The sequence below is a fragment of the Equus caballus genome, chromosome 15 (assembly GCF_041296265.1).
Source record: "Equus caballus isolate H_3958 breed thoroughbred chromosome 15, TB-T2T, whole genome shotgun sequence".
NCBI lineage: Eukaryota > Metazoa > Chordata > Mammalia > Perissodactyla > Equidae > Equus > Equus caballus.
Genome location: NC_091698.1, coordinates 35,542,131 through 35,562,423, shown reverse-complemented (window position 1 = coordinate 35,562,423; position 20,293 = coordinate 35,542,131).

The following is a 20,293-nucleotide window of genomic DNA, read 5'->3' as shown; positions in this document are numbered from 1 at the left end:
GGAGGGAGTCCTTGAACACTGAGGATGGTTCACTCACCCCCTTGGACTTGACAAGGGAGAATGCCCATTCTCAGAGAAGTGCTGCCTTTGGCACTTGTTGTGTCCAACATGGCGTGGAAGGGGAGCGCAGAAATGGCAGAGGGGGGCATTCCATGGGCTAAGAGAGGGTCTCAGTTGTTCAAGGATGATGCCCCAAAAGAGGCCCAAGATTGTGATAGGCAACCAGTGGACTGTCCTAGAAATTCTAGGTGTTTGTGCAACCCATGTTTTGGCCCATTGTTGGTAAATTCAGTAATTAGAACCATTATTGGAACTAAAAACAAGAGTTTTGAATGTCTCTTGGGGAAAGGGGGCGTCATCTAGTGTTTTGTAGGCTCTTGGCATCTTGTAATATCCATGTTCTAAGGAGAAAGAAATAGGAAAGGCCCCTTGACTCCAGTCACATGAAATACAGACACATTTCAGTCCCACCTCAAGTGACTTCCAGGGGCTACCTCAGGCCCCACCCACCTCCACTGTGTTCCTGTCAGCCAGCTGTCTCTAATGAAAAACTCTCCAGGCCCCTTAAGCTCATGCAATATGACAACGTTGCCACCAGTTGTGCCAGCCAGTCACAGGGCTTTGCTTGAGAACCTAGAGACTCCTGTTCCTATAGTCCTTGGGGACCCTACAGAATTACTAACATGAACTTCGCTAACTGCACTCACACAGTTCCTCTCTCTCTCTTTCTCTCTTTCCTCCTTCCCTCTAAGACTGGCTAAACTCCAGGCTAAGCGTCATCTTCTTTCTTTGATCCTGGCAAATGGGACTGTGCCCCACGCATCTCAGCTCTTCTAGAAGCCCCTCTTCCCTCTCAGGAGCCCACAGCACTTAGAGGCCAGTAAGATGAGGCAGGGAGGAACGAGGGGAGCACCCTCACACTCCTGCATTCCCATAATTCATGGTGTGTGGTACAGGTGATATGACAAGTGCTGTGGATCTTTTCACCATGGCCCCCAAAATATCTAATCCCAGGTTTACTATTTTTCAGATTTTTCTACTCATTTGGCAGCTCCTCAACTTCCTAAAGCATGCATGCATTGATGCTTGGATATGTGACAAAGACCTCCAGATCACTTCTTCCTGGTGTGCCCGGTACAAAATAGGCACTCACAAATGTTTGCTGAATGAATAGATGACTTGTGTGAAAGGAGACTCCTTCACACTGGGGAACTGATGGGCTTGGGGTTCACCCAAGGCCTGTTTCTGTAGAATAATACTTGGTGCTATTGCTCTGGGACCCCTTTCCTGATAAGGAACTGTGGCCACTCTGGGACAGTTTGGCCTGGAAACCTTAGGATACTTAATTGACTTCATGATACTCTTGTCACACTCTGGAAACAGGAAGTTTATGACACTGATGTTGCTCAAACATTTCATGGGCTACGTTTCCTTTAATATGACTACCTCTTTTCCTAGCTGCCTGTTGTAAATAAACAGTACAACCCTTGACCCACAAGAAATCTTTAGCACCTTTATCAAGAGGGGCAAAAGGCGGGGCAGGGCGGCTTTTGATGTTTCTTTGTAGGGAGACTCCCTTTGCATCTGGTGAATACTTCTCCATTTGCAACAAATAGCATTTGCCAGTGAGCACTGTTTAACATACCTAGATGTATTCTGTCCCCCTCAACATCTTGGCATCTGACATATCACCTACCTCTATGTGTGTACTCCCTGTGGCCCAGAAGCCCCACGTCCAATTTAGATAAGGCACAGGAAAACAAATCTCTTATCAAATGAGGGGAAATGAAGAATACTATCTCCAAACAGCTAACCCAAGATGAAGCTATAACAATGTGGTGAGATAAAAGAGAAGTTACCCTTACCAGGTAGACAGCACGAGCTATGTCTTATGGACCTGATTCCCAGAAATTCTGGTCAGTGAAAAATCTCACACAAAAGGCTTCCTCCACTCCCAGGCCAGGAGGCAGGGCTCTGTGATAAAAGGAATCTGGGTGCTATTTTTACAATGAGGAAAACTACACTCTACATTTTAGTCTCTTTATCTTGTAGCAATTTCCTAAACATCTGAGACTCCCAAACAAAACCCATCAGAAGTCCTAAGCCTCCACGAACATCTCATTGGGGTGTTCCTGGTCTAAGATGGACAAAGAAATGGGGTCTGTGCGCATATGATATCATCACCTTCCTTCCCTGACTGGGGTCAGGGGGCCCCTCTCTATGATGGGCTAACTCTATATAAACACACGATTATAAATCTTAGTCCTTTGTCCATTTTCTTCTCAGCCATTTTATAAAAATTATACAAAAAACACAGCAAAATATTCTACCTATAAATGAAAAGATATTTTTGTTTATGCCCCTGAAGTTGAAGCTTTGTGATATGGGCCCCAACTTGATGTTGTAGAAACAGCGGGAAAGATTTAGAAAGGAGAAGTGATGGAAAGAAAATGGTAATAGCTCCTGAGACCATGAAGTGAAATCCAGCTCCTCTTCTTGAGGCTTAATATCTGCTTCCTCCGTCCATCCGGGGACTTGTTCTCAGGGATGAAGGGCCGGGGAAAGCCTCAAGGACTCCGGTTGGAAATGAGTGAGCCAAGGCAGGGCCACACTGAAAATGTGAGGCTAGTGTTGCACAGGGAAAGAAAACAGCAAAATATCCACTGATAGTACGTCGAGATGTCCTCATATTTGGGGAGATGAAAACAAGAGGCAGCAATACTGCAGTAGGACAAACTGTGACCTGAGGCTCGAAAAACCAAGTGAGCTTTTGTCTAGAGACCCCCTCCCCAAAAGGACATTAATTAATTAAGAGTGTGTCTTAATTCCTCCTCATGTCAGCTTGCTGGCAGCAGACGCAATAACATGCCTTGTCTCTCTCGTTCTGAAGCTTCTCCCAACTCAACACAGTGTGAAGGGTGAAAGAAATTGTTTTTTTCAGACAAAAGGCCTGGACTCCATGAAAGCTTTGTAACTGCCAAATCCTGTGACCTGGGATGTGGGACTTAACGTCTGAGCCTCAGTTTCCTCAACTACAACATGGGGATAGTAACAACTGCTTTCTCATGTGATCGAAACAACAAAATGGAGTGTCCACAGCCCTGTGTGCTGCCTATCATGAGCAATCAGTAAACGTTAGTGCCTTTGCTCCTTCTCCTACTTATCAAGACCAAGCCCTACTCTGAGTCACTGGGTGCTAAGTAGCTCAGTCTTTTAATTTAAAAAGAACTTCTTTCCCAAGGGACAAGTGATGGAGAAAGCACTGAGCTGGGAGCCCCACAAACATGAGGCTAAGCCTCTGGTTTGCAAACATTTTTTTCTGAAGCAGGTGACACAGAGTTCAAAGAACTTGGACTTGATGGTCTCCACCTGCCCTCTTTAACGTATGAATATGATTGACTCATTTTATATGTGTCTAAAGTTTTTAAAAAATGAATCTTTCTCTAATAACAACTATAACTTTAATAAACTCTTAACCTTTAGACAACACTCAGAAACACCTGCTCCAATGTCTGAAATTCTGCCATTAGAAATGTAATCCTTTGAATCTTGAAGGCTCTTTCATTTTGTAAGGGTCATCCATAAAGTGTAAACCCCCTGGAAGAATTGGTACCATTTCTGTTTTAATCACAGGGTTTTTGACCGGTCTGTGAAGAGAAGGCCCAGCCAGCCCAAAGATAGATGCTCAAGACAGAAGAAGGAGGAGCTAAGAGGAGCGGAAGGACAGAAATGGAAGAAAGACTGCCCTGCCCTGAACTCGAACTCAGACTTTTCTATTATTCTCCTAAGGGAGCCAATTTTATTTGATGTATAAACAAAGCCTATCCCAAAACTTGCATTGTCTTCTTCTTTAAGGCAAAGGAGGAGTCTTAGGTATTAGTTCAAAACTAAAGAATGTATTTATTATCTATTGTCTCTGGGCTGTTAAATTTCTAAACGTCATTTATTGTTCTGGAATTTTGTTATATATGAAATATATGTAAAGAAACAGCTCAAATTCATGTCTTAAAGGCATAAGCTAAGAGAAGTGATCCAGAACTCTCCATGGGAATGTCCCACAGAGGAACTTGTGGCAGGCCTGTGGAACTGGGGAGGGTCCTCTTTGTTTTCCATGCCACATGGAGTGAAGGGAAAAGGTCCATGAAGACAGGAGTGGACACGTTACATTGGGTAATTTTTAAGTCATTTAATGTACAGATGTGTAGTTTTATTTTCCCCAAAGCTTCCCATTTTTGCCTCCTCTTGATCAAGTTCTTTACTAGTTATTATGCAGTGCGTGTTTTAGGGATAATGTGTGGATTAAAAATTGTGCCTCACTTTCTCCTCTCTGTGAGCAATCTGAACCAAGTATCCCAAAACTTGGATGGCAAAAGTAGTTTGTTCTGCTATAGTGTGACATACGTGTCCCTAAAAATCACCATGCTATGCAATATGGCACAAGAAAAATGACGGGGCTTATGGGGAAAATGAGGTTGGGAGCACAACATTCAACAGCTTCGTCAGTGACACATAAACAAAAGCTAGGAACCAAATAAAAATGGTAGCACAGTTTTACACAGGTAAAATGGTTAAGAAAAATATAAATATTGTTCTTTACCTTGAGAAGGACCTGAAGTTTGCCTGTGTACATGGGTGTTGGAAGGGTTGCAGCTGTGAGTTATTGTGAAATGGTAGGAGGGTTACCCGAAATCAGACAGAATGTTGAACGGCCAGACGTGGATGGAAGTGGTTCATAACACAGGTGGTGAACTGAGGGAGCTGGTAGGTGTGCACATGTGTGTATTCTTCCACAGCTTGTTTCAGCAGAGTCCAGTTTCTGGATTCACCTAGTGTTTGTTGCAGATGAAATCATTCATAAGCAAATGCAAAATTCACGTTGTGATCAAATCATTCCCTAATGTTTCGATCACGTTGGAAAAAAATTGTGTTTTCAAAACAAGTGTTATAGCAAAACTGACTACATCTAGAATTTTTATGTTCTTGTCTCGTATCACCCTCTATTCCACTTGCATAATAAATTATCCTAAACACAAATCTCCTTCATTTTGGATATCTCAGAAAGAAACAGGCAGTCTAGAGGAATGTTTCCAATGATAAATGAGGCAGCATTTTCCAGGTCAGGAAGATCGTGCTTTGTTCAGGGCCCCAACTTGTGCCCCTGCTGAAGCAGAATTGAGCCTGACATGAAACAGTAGAGTTTGAAAAGATGGCTAAGGGTAGACAAGCAGGGGGAGTCTATGAGCCAAAGAGTAAGCCAGACTGAGGAGCAGGCTGTGTACCTCCAGAAGAGTCTCGTTTCTGCCAGAGGTCAAGGCATCCAGGAGCATGCAGCAGGAGCCTCCACTAGCCACCCTGAGGCTGACTTCAGGTGCTTAGGGATATGTCCCAGATGTCACTATCTGCTCTTTTTAACTTGTTAGAGTACCATCCATGAATTTGCCTAAGCTTTTTTATAAGCCTCTAGCTATCTTAAGAACCACTGTCATGCGACAGCTAGGCGAGAGCCAGGAACGCAGGAATTGGGACATTCACTCCCCATGTATTTAATGGAATAATCACTGTGTGCAGTGCCACCTAAGTAGAAAAAGAAGACTAAAACCCCATTCTCAAGAATCTAGCAACCCTACTGCAAGCCCCCTGGAGCTCTCAGCCATCCTAAATTACAGAGTTTCTATGGTCTGTGTTGACAGCTGCTTTTTCTCCTACCAGTATTTCCCGACTCTTGGTATTTGGAGTGGTACAATTCTTTATTGTGCAGGACTTGTCCTGGGCATTGCAAGACAATTAAGACCCTTGGCTAACACTTGTCAAATGCCACTAGTGCACTCCAGTCAGTGCGAACAACCAAAATGTCCCCCTCAAGTGTTTATACACATCTGGCAAGAGGCAGGAGGCTCCCTAGATGAGAGCCACTGCCAACTGGCTCTCATTCGGCTTCATACTTCCTTCTCCTTGAAGATTCAGGCCCGCCCACTTCCTGAAACAAACACTCAAGCTGTTTTCATTCATGTCCCATAGAGAGAATTCAACTGCTTGGGTAGAACAGGGAAAAACACAACAGCAGGGGAGAGGAGAAAAAGAGGAAAACCCTAAGGGCTCCTCATATATTTCCTCAGTCTTATCACCCATAAACTTTAACATCGTTTAATCTTCAGAGCAGTCCTATAAAATTGGTTTTGATAAGGAAACTGACTTAGAGACATGTCCTTGGTCAGGTTTGCAGTTAGAATCCAGTTGTGCTTATTTTTATTCCTCCATTTGCCTCATTACTGCTCACTGTCATTCCCTGGTGTTGGGAAAAGAACCTGACCTCTCTTTCACTAGAGCTGACTTCCCTGTTCCAGGTTCTGTGGTAGTTTGGGTTTTTCATTGATGCGGCTCACCAAATATTTCCAGCTCTCTGCCTTCGGGGTCACAGGGCAGTATTATACTTCCAGCCTACCTCTGGTTGTCAGGCTGCATGGCTGGTTCTGGTCAATTAGTTGTGAGCATTTAACGGTCAGTTCAAGAAACTCACTCTCTTTTCTTTCTGACATAATAACTTGCAACATTCAAAATGGTGGCTGCTCTGTAAGAGTGGGTCCAAAAATAAGGAAATGTTGGAGCAGAAGCCACAGCTGGCCTGAAGTGGATGAATAGTGCAAGCAAGAAAAGCTGCTTGTTGTAATAAACTAGTAAGATTTGGGAGCTGTTTTGTCACTGCAGCATGGTGTATCCTACCCTGGTTGATATCAAGCTACCTCCTTCCCCCATCGTGGGCCCATGAGTCAGTTCTCAGACGTTTTAATGGAAGAGCAGAACTCCTCTTTATATCCATCCCTACGTCATGCACACACACACACATACACACACACACATACATACACACAGGGCCCCAGTCCCTTGCCAACTAGTGCCTCCTTTGCACACCTTCCTTATAATTTTTAAATTTGGATCATTTCACCTCTCACACTCTTTTTTCCCCCTTTTTGAAGCATCAGTCACTTTACAGAATAGAATTGACTCCAAGATATTCTTTCTTTTTATTTCTGTCTTCCTATTTGACTACAAGCTCCATGATGATAGGTAATGTGCCTCATTCACCTCTGCCTACACAGAACCTGGCCCAGAGAAAACAATGGGAAAACATTTATTAAATAACTGACATTCATAATCTAGTGCCAAAAACAAAAGGGGAGAGAAATTATCCAGGAAAACTGGATTTTTTCCTCCACAAATGCTGGGAAGAATAAGAAGTGAGAATACACAAGGATGGAAAGGTAGAGGGGAATATTTACGGGAATATAATATATGCAAAAAAATTTGGGAAGTTAGAGGGGATTACAAACATATGATCAATTACTATCACAGCATAGAAGGGTTTTTTTGTTTATCACCAGAAAAACTTCTCATTAATTACATCATGCCCCATAAGTTTTACTTTATCAGCTATCAAATAAAAAACTTTTTATCTCTTTCTGGGTCTATGGTCAACAAAAATTCGGCTCCTAGTTAATATCTGATGAATACTGGGATGGCTCCAGAGGGGCCAGCTCAATAATCCAATAGTTCTTTTCACTCTCATCCCACTCGGCTCTCCCAGACATCCAGTGCTGACAAAGTGAAATATGATATTGATCTAGCTCTGCATTGTTCAGTCTCCATGAATCTTTGGGGGTCATTTGCTGGCTGATAGATTAACACAAGTGTGATAATCACTTTGGAAGTAAACTGTCAAGTGCATGTACTACACTAGATGCTGTACCAAGAACCCAAGGAAATTGGTTTCTCCCTAGGGAGTGTGTCATATAATCACGTTTAATAAAACTCAAACAAATGCTGGAGAGGCAGAGGTTATTGCCAAAGCATGCTGCGGTTTGTGTCCTCTGGGATGGGGATCATCCTATTCCAGCCCCTCAGCTTCAGAGATCTTGTTTTCTCTCAACTTTCAGGGGATACTCTGAACCATAACAAGAGTTTAACCTGAGACTTAAATAATGGTAATAGTAGTGCAAAGGGAAAATTGTGCCATGCACAATGCAACACAATTTTATATGCACTACTTTGGGAAGGTGATACAGTGGTTGAGAGTACAGACTCCAGAGCTGCTTTGCCTGATTTCAAATCCCAGCTTTCTACTTTTTAGCTGAGCAAGTTGCTTAACCTCTCTGTGCCTGTTTCTTCATGTGTAGAGTTACCTTACACATAGATTTATTGTGAAGAATAAATGAGTTAATTTATGGGAAATATCTAGAACAGTGTCTGCCATATAAGTACTCCTCAAGTCTGATTTTCTTTCTTTAGAGAGACAGAGAAGGAAAGACAGATAGAAATACCTATGAGTGTGTGTATGTGTATTTATGTATATTTACATATGCCCAATAAGATAAGCATGGTCAGTATACACATTTCACAGAAAAGAACCTGAGAGTTAGTCATATAACAGGAACAAGTTTGTAGTGAAACCAGCAATCAAATCCAGTACTTTTTTATGCTAAGGAACATACTCTTAAATAGTAGGCGCACCATCAACAGATATTTATTAGCCATCAAATATTTATTGAGTACTTACTATGTGCCAGGCACTCTGCTAGGCACTGAGCCATGCGGCCTTGTCACTCACAGCCAAAACTGGTAAAAATGATAAAATAAATACTCACAGTGTGTTTTTCGTGTTCTTTCAGTGATGCTCCAACCACTAAATCTACTTCCTTGTACCCTCCACCTTCACTCTTATACCTCACTCAAGTAGAGCTCCCTGGGCAGCATTCTAGAAACTTTTCCATATTCTCATACCTGTTGCCTTGATTCCTACTCTCTGAGAGCACTCTCTTTTGTTAAGTGACAGCAAGCTGCTCTGGTTAACTCAGATGACAGTTAGTTCTCCTCATGAAGAAAAATAGACGGAATCAGTAAGTGTCCCACAGGTAAGTTCAAACTAAGACTTTATGGTGATGGTGGGATAGAATTTTATACTGGATCACAGATTGGACTAAAGGGACTCTTCCAAATCTAAGATAATGCAATTCAGTATGCTAAGACCACATTCTTGGAACTGGCTCTAATGGTGGGATTTCTTGTACTTTGGTCACATGGAAAGAGGATCTATTGGATAGAATCGAACTTTAGAGGTTACCTGTTTTCAATGTTCCTTCATCAACCATGACAGATGGCCAGTCAACTCAGTACCTCACATGGTGACCCATTTGAACTTGACAATGTCAGATGCTTAGTGCTGACCTTTGTTATTCTAGAAACAGAAGAAGGGAATCTCTCCATGATGTGTGCGATCCCAGTTTCAACTTCTAGACAATAAAATCAGAAAATCAGCCTGATGAGTTGAAGACAAGAATGCGGTTCACACAGTCAAGTGCAGCCAGTTTTAACTGAGTAACCTCATTCTTTTCCTCCAAATTGTCCAGTCGTCCGATCCTTGTTTGGGTTAGATAACGCCCTGCAGTGTTCAAATTGATCTCCTAGACCCTCCAAGCATGTCTCTATCTCTTTCTTCACAGGCAAGGCCACTGAGTGTGTCCAATTTGTATTTTTAGACTGCTGCTCTGCTATCCTATGTAAATCATACATCCCCTCTTTGAGTCCTTTCCAAAACCCAGCCTTTTTGTTTACGGCCTTGATGCTGAACCCCTGTCAGTCCAGAGATACTGTTCTTTAAGTTTCTATCATACAGTTTGGCTATAAATGAAAGCAGAAAAATAGAACATTAGCTGGAGGGTAAAGTAGAAAATATAACCTTTTAAAAGAGAGATGTAAGTTGTATAGTATTGTACATGTGTATAAGTGTAAGGTATTTTAGCACCTTTGCTGTTAGAAACGATCCAAGAGAAAATAAGAAAGCTAATACTGTAGGGGAAGGGAGTGCTTGCAAGAGCAAATCCCTCACATAGGCAAGCATTCACTAAAAGCCATCAGTTAAGGGATAAATTTTATCTTTTTCCAGAAAAATGGAAGATCTTAGTTTGAAAGCTTCTGACATCCTGAGTGATCTTTTAAGAATTTTAAATTTTCACAAACAATTTCTTGAATTTTTACCATAGTTTCTTTCAGTGTGTTTGTCTACAAAACCATCAACTAACTCACCCTTCAAGTCTTCATAAAAAGGTTGCTTTCAAATTGAGAGAAGGAAAGGTCTCTCTAGATCCCCAAACTGTGACTCATGGCGAACAGAGTGAGGCAGGGCCTCTTAAGCCTCAGGTTTACTGTCAGGGAATTCAGAGGAGACATTTACCAGCATCCCTCCTGCTGCCAGGAGAAATCAGATCAATGGTTCTCATCCTTTACCTCTGTCATAATCACTAGTGTATATTTTCAAACATTTACATTCTTGAGGTTAACTCCAGTCTTGATGAATCAGAATCTCCCTTGGGGAGAGAGAACACAGAAGGGCAGGATGCAAGAGTGTGCTTTTTTTTTTTTTTTTTTTTGCTAGCTTCCCCAGCTATTCCTGTGTGCACTGAAACTCAAATCCTAAAAGAAAATCACATATAGTGGTTATTTTCATTTGTTTCCATTCTTGCTTTCAATAAGCTCTTGTTATGTACTTACTATGTGCCAGGCTCTGTGTTTAGCATCAAGTATACAAGGTTAAAACAAGATGGTCCATGCCCTCAAGGAATTCATAATACGAAGGGAGAGAAATGGGAGCAAATCAAGGGCAACTCAACCGTGTGAAGTCTTGTGACCAAGATGGTCCAAATCTCTTGAGGAGGGACATCCAATCCCGGCTCAGGTTGAGGCAGGGCATAAGACACTCACAAAGGCCAGGCAAACTCTTGAGATGAGTTCTGAAGGATGAGCGAGAGCCAACTAAGAAATGTCATACAGAAATATAAATAGAAATATTTCCTGTTTTTAAATAAAAGATTTTATTTATAATTCTTCATTTAATTGAGCAAGACATATTTGAGTTCACTTCTTCAAGTTGTTTTTAGTCTCTTTGATATCCTTTCGCCAGTCCAGAAGTAGTAACTGAGGGCTTATTCCATTCTAAGCGATGGGAGACATCAAAGGGACTGTTAGATAATTACTTGTCCTCAGACATAGGAAGAAAGGGTTTGGAGAAGAGAGGAAATTTCAGCTCCACCTTAAAGAGCCGAAAGGGGCTTTTAGTTGGAGCATAAAGAGCAAGATTGAGGGGGAGGAGAGAGTCAGGAAAGGCAAAATTTACATCTCAGGTGGAAACATCTTACTGGCCTATAAAGATAGGATGTAGGTTAAACCATACAGAAAAGAAAAAAGTTTCTATCGATTTGAAAACTCAGAGGTGACAATGAAGATGAACTCCTCTACAAACCCCAATGAACTGCCCCAAGGGGCCCCAGTTGTCCTGGTGGTTGGGCCTGAGTTTCCGAGTGGCACTGACCCTGCACTGCATACATGTTAAACATCTCAAAGTCCAAATCCAACTTGAGTTTTCTAGGACAGACTTGTCTTTGTGGTAAATCAGTGAAAAGCAGTTATAGCAAGTTGTATAACAAAGGAGATTTTGGCCAACAAGGTTATTTTCACAGGTCAATCTTGGCTAACTGAAGAAATAAAACTTTGTTAATCTAGTTGCAAACAATTCCTATCTAAGAAAAATAGTGTGCATTAATAGAAACCTGGCCTAAAGGCTAATGGGGATGAGGCCCCACTCTCCTCTGCTTTAGCTGGACCACTTTTAAAATCCTAAGTGCGATTCTATTTTCTCATTTTGAGAAAAGCTGGAAAATTGCCACAGCTTGGTCACTGTTAAAACCAAAATACATGACAAACAGGTACCGTCAGGAAATGGATGGCACATTCAGAAGGGTGGCTGAGGAGAGTTTAAGGAAGGACAGGGTTAAGGGACGCACAAGAGAGGCGAACCACTCCCAAGGTCTTACCCTAGACCTGAAGAGACTGGGAGGGAGGGGTTCCTAGGACCCTATGAGTCCTATAGCTGAAGAACCTGGCCACTGCACACCTGTGCCTTGCACAGAGGGAGCCAGAGCAATATATGCCGTGACCACTAGCCTGCTGCCCCAGAGCTCCAACCTGCACTTTCCATTGGCCAAGCCAGAAACCAAAGAGCAATCAAAGCCACTAACACCAGGCCATATGTGTCAGTTCCTGGGGGGGGGGGGGGTGGGGGGGGGGGCAAAGCAGGTTGGAAAGGGTGGAGGGCGAATTTGAGGAGTCAACAGAAAATATCCACGTGGGATCACAAGTTGACTATTGCCCACACAGGAAAGCTATCTTTCATAGTTGACTCTATATAGTCACATCCCAAATTTATTCACACATTAAACTTCTAATTGCCCCTCTTTGACCAGTTTGTATGATCTCATCCAGACTTGCAACAGCTGGCGGTACCTTGGTTAAAAATCTTCCAATAGAGGATTCCACAGCCTACACAAACAGATTCAAACTCTCCGTTGATCATGACCCCGTGCATACAATGACTCCATCTACATTTCCAGTTTTATTTCCCAATACTTCTCTGCACTGAGATTAGATAAACTGGATTTTTCACCGGTTCTGTAAGTAATGGCTTTACTCATGGTGTTCTCCTACCATTCAAAATCCACTTCCACATTTAAGAGTCAGTCCAAACCCTACCTTCTCCATGAAGCCTGTCCTAAGTGTCTAGGCTAGTTGTCTCTTCACATAGCCCTGTGGTTTAATATCTCTTGCAGAATTTACTTAAAAGCATATTTGTCTCAACTCCATACTCAATTCTAAGTTACCTGAAGGTATAATGAGTGTCCCTTACCTTGCACCTCTGTCCCTAACCTGACATCTTCTACATCATAGGTAATCACGAAAGCCTCCCTCCACTGCGTTCGTGTTCATTGACTACAGATTCGAAAGAGCTTCATTGGCTTTCTCCAACGAGAAAAAAATGATCAAAAGATTTAAAATTACAGGGAGTAATATTTTGGCGATCGTAAGATTTTATAATAACTAACCATTGGGTGGTTTTGCCCTCAGCACCTGCTGAATGGGAGTATGATTTCAGATCATATATTTTCAGAGCAAAATTAGGCCACATCACAACCCAAAATTAACTAACCGGTAGCATTAGGTGCCATGGGAGTCGTTGTATAACCCAGAAGGTCTCACTAACTTTACTTCAGGAATTTAGATAGACACACCTGGTGAGGATGAGTTCGAGGGGACACAGCAGGTTCACTCAACCATTACTTCTTTGCTGGGAAAACTCTTATTCAGAAATGGGAGCAAGAGACCTTCACAGTAGAAGGACCAATCTCCAAGTGGCAGAATTTATTATTAGACTCTGTCCCACTAGAGCATCTATGATTCTTGTCAAGCAAGTGTTATATTGAAGTCTTCTAAATTACAATGACTAAAGAAATATTTTTTGTAAGAATTAATAAGTGCACCAGCTTTTTTAATGGTTTTTTATATGTGTTTAGGCAGCTCAGGTACTGTCATTGCAGCATAAAATTCAGATTCTTTTGAATATATTTCATGCTTCTTTTTAATGACCTCATTAGACAAATCAGACTTTTGGCAAAGCAAGGCTAAAAAAAATTAATCTCACAGTGATTTGTGACATCCAGTGATCGACAATACAGAATACATGCTTTTAAATATGCTTTTAGAATTACCAACCAATTATAATAATAAAAGAAGATGTTCAGAAAGAATAAAAGCAAGATATTTACCTTACCCTTGGGGAGTTTATAATCTAGAGGTACAGACAATGTGAACCAGAAGGTAGCAATGAATGACACATAACAACTCATAACCAAGAAGCGCTATGATTTGAGGGGGATGGTGATAGTTCAGAGTTAGAAGAATAAGGTTTGAGTCCCAGTTGTGCCTCTTACTTGCTGTGCATCTTCAGAACAGTTACCTAATCTCTCTGAGCATCACAGTCTTCTTCTGGAATAATACTTGTCTTACAGAGACATTTTGAGGATTCAATAGGGAAATAATGTGTGTGAAAGGAAACTTGATAAACTGTAAATCTCTATATGCACATGTCCATTCACTTCACAGACACTTATTGGAAGCCCACTTTATGCCAAGTACCATGCCCAGAACTACTACAGACACGAAGATGAAAAAGCTACAGGTCCTTCCCTCAAAGAAATCAACTAAGCATGGCCCTACAGGGTCCCCCTAGAGGAAGGACTGGGAACCATGAGAACTCGCGTAGTGAGAGGAACCAAGAAAGGGGAATGAGGCCTGAACCTTCTAGGTCTTGTAGGATATGTAGAGGATAGATAGCTGGGGAGAAAGAAGGGGTTTCTCAGCAGAGACAGTAACTCCCAGAGATGGGCAAGTCTGGCATTTCTGAGTGCAGATCCAGCCTGGAAGAAAGTAAAGAAACTGTGTGTCTACTTGGAGACCAGGATTATTGAACTCCACTAATGCAAAGTAAAATAATTGAACAATTATTCACTTAAATCAATAGGAGCAGTTTAAGGTAAATGCATATTAAGCAAAAGAATCTGCTGCTTATGCTCAGGTTTGGAGAGATTCCTGCTCTTTTAGGAGAAAGGAGTTAATCTTAGAAATGTGAGTGGATATTAAGAAGTTAGTCAAAAAGGGAGATTTTAAGGACTTCTGTGGCTCAGTCCATCTAGGCAGGCCAACAGACTTCATCTCAGCTGCCATTTCCCATCAGCAGGTAGTGTCTGCCTGGAGCATCCCCTCAGGAAAAGCGTGAAGGCTTTGTCTGAGCTCAGTGGCAGAGCACATCCTGATGAAATATTGATGGCGGCCTTGGGCGCTGGATGGCAGAGTGGAATGCAAGCCTCCTCTTTGCCAGCCCTGCTCATGCCTGCCCCATCTCCCTCCTGAGACCTGAAGGCAGAGAAGTGAGGTTCAGAATAATGGCTCTCAGTGCTTTCACAGTCGGTTTCACTAGGTTAGAGCCAATAAAGCAGGAAAGTCCTCATAGCACCTAAAATATTCACTAAAATGAAAGGTTTTCAACTTTAGCTTTTAGCAAAGAGAACCACTGCTTTCATTAGAACCTCCTAGTAGTCCAGCAAAATTTTTGGCTTTTATAAGGTTCTTACAAGGTTCTGAGGTTTTGTTTTTACGAGGATGACTAGCTGAAGACACATCTGAAGGGAAGCCCCTGACCTTGAATAGCTCACACTCTACTGGGAAAAAACATTATGATAACAAATATTAACAGAACAAACGAAGTATTATACAACATTTTTCAAAGGCTTCCATTCCCTGACTTTGCTTAGGTTAATCTGAAGGACAGTGACACAGAAACGAAACACCCAGTGCATTTCCTTACCTCCGGACTGAATTTACATACAAACACGTTCTCTAATGGGTCCTGGGGCAGTTGAGGGTTAATCAGCAGAAGTCCCTCCATTTTCTTGTCAGTGAGAGGCCTTATCTTACTTTCTTGCCAAACCACCCACAAATTCCAGGACAACCTCAGCTCCAGAGAGAGTGAGATTGGACAACTCACGGCCCAGGTGTGCACTCCTCAGACATAAAACCTTGATGAAAATTACCATGAGAGAAGCAGCAGAGTATGGATAAATAGAGATGAAAGCATTTAAGAGTGATGTCTCCAAACAGGCACATTTTCCCTCTTCAGAATCATGGAGGCAAAATTCCCAAGGACCCTAAAAACCTACCCTGTGGGCAGGTGTGTTTTCTGATTCAGGATGATGGATGCTGCTATGTGGAGCTGGGGCTGTGGAGGAGGACATGAGATAGGCAGCGGATAAAGGACAGGTAGAGAAACAGACAAGGAGCTGACCTGGGGCACTAGCAACTGCTGGCCTAGCCATTCTCCCCAGTGGCCCAAGGCCGGCTGTCACAGGGGAGGGAGCAGCTGGAGACCAGCCACAGCTGACAAGTGGCCACTGCAGCTTCTAGGCACCTGGCTGAGACTGCCACAGGGGGGACCCATTGCAGAAACTGCCTGTGTCTTGCAGAGGACTAAGAACGACCCTGGTGGCACTTGCCTGGAGCACTGTCCTCGCTGTGTTCAGTCAGAAACTAATTAAACATCACATGCCCAAGGGCTGGAAAGGTTTCCTGCCCTTCAGAAAGAACAGAAAAGGCAAGATCTCCAAGAAAAATACCCTCCCTAACTGATACCATGAGAAGTGAAAAAACAAATGCAAGATACTGCCACTTGTTATTGGACATCTGCTATGAGCCACACATTTTGCTAGGAGTTTTAGCTGTGTTAGGTTCCATATTTGCATGTGTAATTAATCCCATTTTGTTCCTGACTAGCTAGAAGGTGAGAGGTGTCGAGTCACTTGGTCAATTCACATGGTCAATAATGACTGACTTGGGATCTGAATCCAACTGTGAATGACACCAAATGCTCTTTATTTCTTCATGTTGATTCAAGTTACCATCTGGTGTCTTTTCATTTCAGCCTGAAGGATTTCCCTTTGTATTTTTTGTGAGGCAGGTCTGCTATTGATAAATTCTCTAATTTTTTTTTAGTGTTGAAAAGGCTTAATTTTTTGTTCATTTTAGTATAATAGTTTCACTAGATATAAAACTCTTGTTTGAAAGTCTTATTGTTTCTCCAGCATAAATCATATTCTAGACCACTCGTTCAGGGTGCACAATCTCAGTTGCTAGTATGTTGTTGAGGATTTTTGTGTCTATATTTATGAGGTATATTGATCTGTAGTTTTCTTCTCATGTTTTTCTCTGGTTTTGGTGTCAGGGTAATACTAGCCTCATAGAATGAGTTAGGAAGTGTTCCCTCTTCTATTTTTTGGAAGAGTTTATGAAGAATTGGGATTAATTCTTCCTTAAGTGTTTGGTAGCATTCACCAGTGAAGTCATCTGATCCCATGTTTTTCTTCGTGGGAAGTTTCTTTTTATTGCTACTGCAATCTCTCTCTAGATTCAGGCTTTCTATTTTTTCCTGGCCAGTTTGGGTGGTGTCTTTCCTCCTAGGAATTTGTCTATTTTATCTAAGTTATCTAATCATTGGCATATAATTGTTCATATTACTCCCTTATAATGCTTTATATTTCTGTAAGCTTTGTAGTAATATTCCCTCTTTCATTTTTTCCCCAATTATTTTATTGAGGCCCTCTTTCATCTTATTTTAGTAATTTAATCGTTCTCACCTTTTTCTTGGTCAGTCTAGCTAAAGATTTATGCATTTTATTGTTCTTTTTGAAAAGCTTTTTGGTTTAGTTAATATTCTTTATCATTTTTCTAGTCTCTATTTCATTTATTTCTATTGTAATCTTTATTATTTTCCTCCTCCTACTTACTTGGGTTTTACTTTCTCTTCTTTTTCTAATTTCTTAAGATTGAAGGTTAGATTATTGATTTGAGATCTTTCTTCTTTTTTGATATAGGTTTGACCACTATAAATTTTCCTCTAAGCACTGCTTTAGCTGCATCCCATAAGTTTGGGTGTGTTGTGTCTTCATTTTCATTCATCTCAAAGTGTTTTCTAATTCACCTTGCCGTTTCTTCTTTGATTCATTGATTATTTAGTGATCTGTTGTTTAATTTCCACATATTGTGAATTTCCCCAATTTTTTTTCCATTATTGCTTTCTAATTTCAATCCATTGTGATCAGAGAGCATACTTTACTTGCAGTCCTTTTTAATTTGTTGAGACTTGTTTTATGATGTAGCACATGGTTCATCCTGGAGAATGCTCCACACGTGCTTGAGAAGAAAGTGTACTCTAAGGCTGTTGGGTGGAGTGCTCCAGTGATGTCATTAGGTCTACTTTGTGTATAGTATCACCAAGCTTTCTATTTCATTGCTGATCTTCTTCCTGGTTGTTCTATTTATTATTGAAGTAAGGTATTGAAATCTCTGATTGTTATTATTGAATCCTCTATTTCTTCACTCAGTTCAATCAGCTTTTGCTTCACGTATTTTGGGGTTCCATTGCTCGGTGCATATATGTTTATAATAATTATAACTTCCTGATGGATTTATCCTTTTATCGTTGTAAAATGCCTCTCTTTATCTTTAGTGACATTCTTTTTATTTTAAAGTCTATTTTGTTTGATATTAGTGTAGCCACTCGAGCTTTCTTATGGTTGCTGCTTGCATGATAAATCTTTTTCCATCCTTTAGTTTTCAATCTAGTCATATCTTTGAATCTACAGTGTTTCTGCTGTAGACAACATATAGTTGGATCATGTTTATTTATCAAAGCTGACAGTCTCTGCATTATGATCATATTATTTAATTCATTCAGATTTAAAATTGTTATTGATATAATTGAATTTATATCTGCCATTTGGCTTTTTGTTTTCTGTATGTCTCAAGTCTTTTTTTGATGCTTTGTTTCTCCTTTCCTGTGTCCTTTCTCATCAAGTGATTATTTTCCAATGGGACATTTTAATTCCTTGAATGATTTTTTTTTCAAGTCATTTTCTTAGTGGTTGCTCCAGGGCTTATCACATACACTTCAACTCACCAAATCTACTTCAGATTTATTCTAATTTAATTCCAGTGAGATATTAGAAATGTTAGTCTGATATAGCTCTGTTTCCTCTTATCCTTTTTTGCGCTATTATTGTTATACATATTACATCTATATACATTACAAACCCATCAACACATTTTTATAATTCTTACTTTATAAAATTGTATGTGGACTAAAGAAGTTGAGAAAAGGAAAGGAATTATATATTCATGAAGTTTGTTATATTTACCTTTTTATTAACCATTTCTCATTCTTTTTATTTATTGCTATGGGTTTTGAGTTCCCTTCTGGCCATTTCTTTATTCCATCCTATGGTTGAGAGTTAGACAGAGGAAGGGATTCCCTGACCTCTAGGCCACAATCACCAGGAATTTAAACTCTTCAACTTGGAGTTGGAGGGGATGAGAAATGGTAGTTGCCTGCTTTTTTCAGTAAGACAGGTAAGGTTTTATAGACAGCTGAGGAGAGAAGATGTCCTGTCTTCTTGGCTACACCCACCAGAACACAACTTTAGTCAAGGTGATCTGGGGCAGCAGTAATGAAGGAGAGGGCTATGGTTCAAATGCCACAGATGCTCACTGTTCTTATAAAGTTTTAGCAGATTTTCTTGAGTAAGAATAAACTATTCATGTGTTGTACGCCTGTAGGATTATTTACAGAGACTTAAAATTTCTTTTTTTAGGGGTCCAGCCACGTGGCACAGCAGTTAAGTTCGCACATTCTGCTTCTCGGCAGTCCGGGGTTCACCAGTTTGGATCCCGGGTGTCGACATGGCACCGCTTGGCACACCATGCTATGGTAGGCATCCCATATATAAAGTAGAGGAAGGTGGACATGGATGTTAACTCAGAGCCAGTCTTCCTCAGCAAAAAGAGGAGGATTGGCCGCAGCAGTTAGCTCAGGGCTAATCTTCCTCAAAAACAAAAATTCTCTTTTTGAATAGTTTTCACCAACTTTGTTTATTTTGCTGAAGAATGCATCTGTAGAGTTTCTCATGCTGTCATCCCAAAAGTGACACCTCTCCTATATTTGTAAAGTTTTTTTTAACTTCAGACAAATCTCCTTTTTGTTCTTATTCTTACTTATTATTCATTGATTGCTCTTTGGTTTGATCATTTGGACAAAGTTTTGGCAATTTTATTCATTATTTCTAAGAAAAAGCTTTCATTTTGATTAAGCATCGTCTACTTTTTATTTTCTATTTTATTAATTTCTGCGTTCAGCTGTACTGATTTCTTTCAGCTTATGTCTATATCAATATTTTCCCTCTACCTTCTTTTGATTTACTTTGTTGTCCTGTTTTAGTTTCTTGAGTTGATGTCTTAGCACACTGAGTTTCAATCTTTCTTCTTTTCTAATAAATGATTTAAAAACTGTGCATTTTTCTCTGAATAATATTTTTGGATTGATTCCAGAGGTTTTTATCCCTCTTTCATATTAAGCAATTCATAAATTCCATCTTAATTTATCTTTAAATCATATGATGTTCAGAATGTTTTGTTTTGTTTTATCTTAGGTGAATTGGCAGGGCTATCTTTCATTTCAAATATCAATGCATTTTAAGTAACGATTCTATCATTATAATTTTTGCTTTGGGGAATTTATTGTATTTTTATTTGTGAATGTCTCCATGGCTATGTTTTATAAATTTAAGGTGCAGACTGTGGAGAAGTTAATTTCAGTAAAATTGACTTCTCCCGGGGAGGAATCACTTTATGACTCCCTTATAATGTCCTGTAAATATAAATATTTTCCATTCTCAAAGCATTTGTCATTCTTACGTGTATATCAAAACCAACTCTGTCTGTTTGTAGCCTCTGTGTTGCTCCTCCCCATCTCTTAGAATTTTTTATAGTATAGCATAGAATTGATTTTTTTTTAAAAAATCAATGTTCC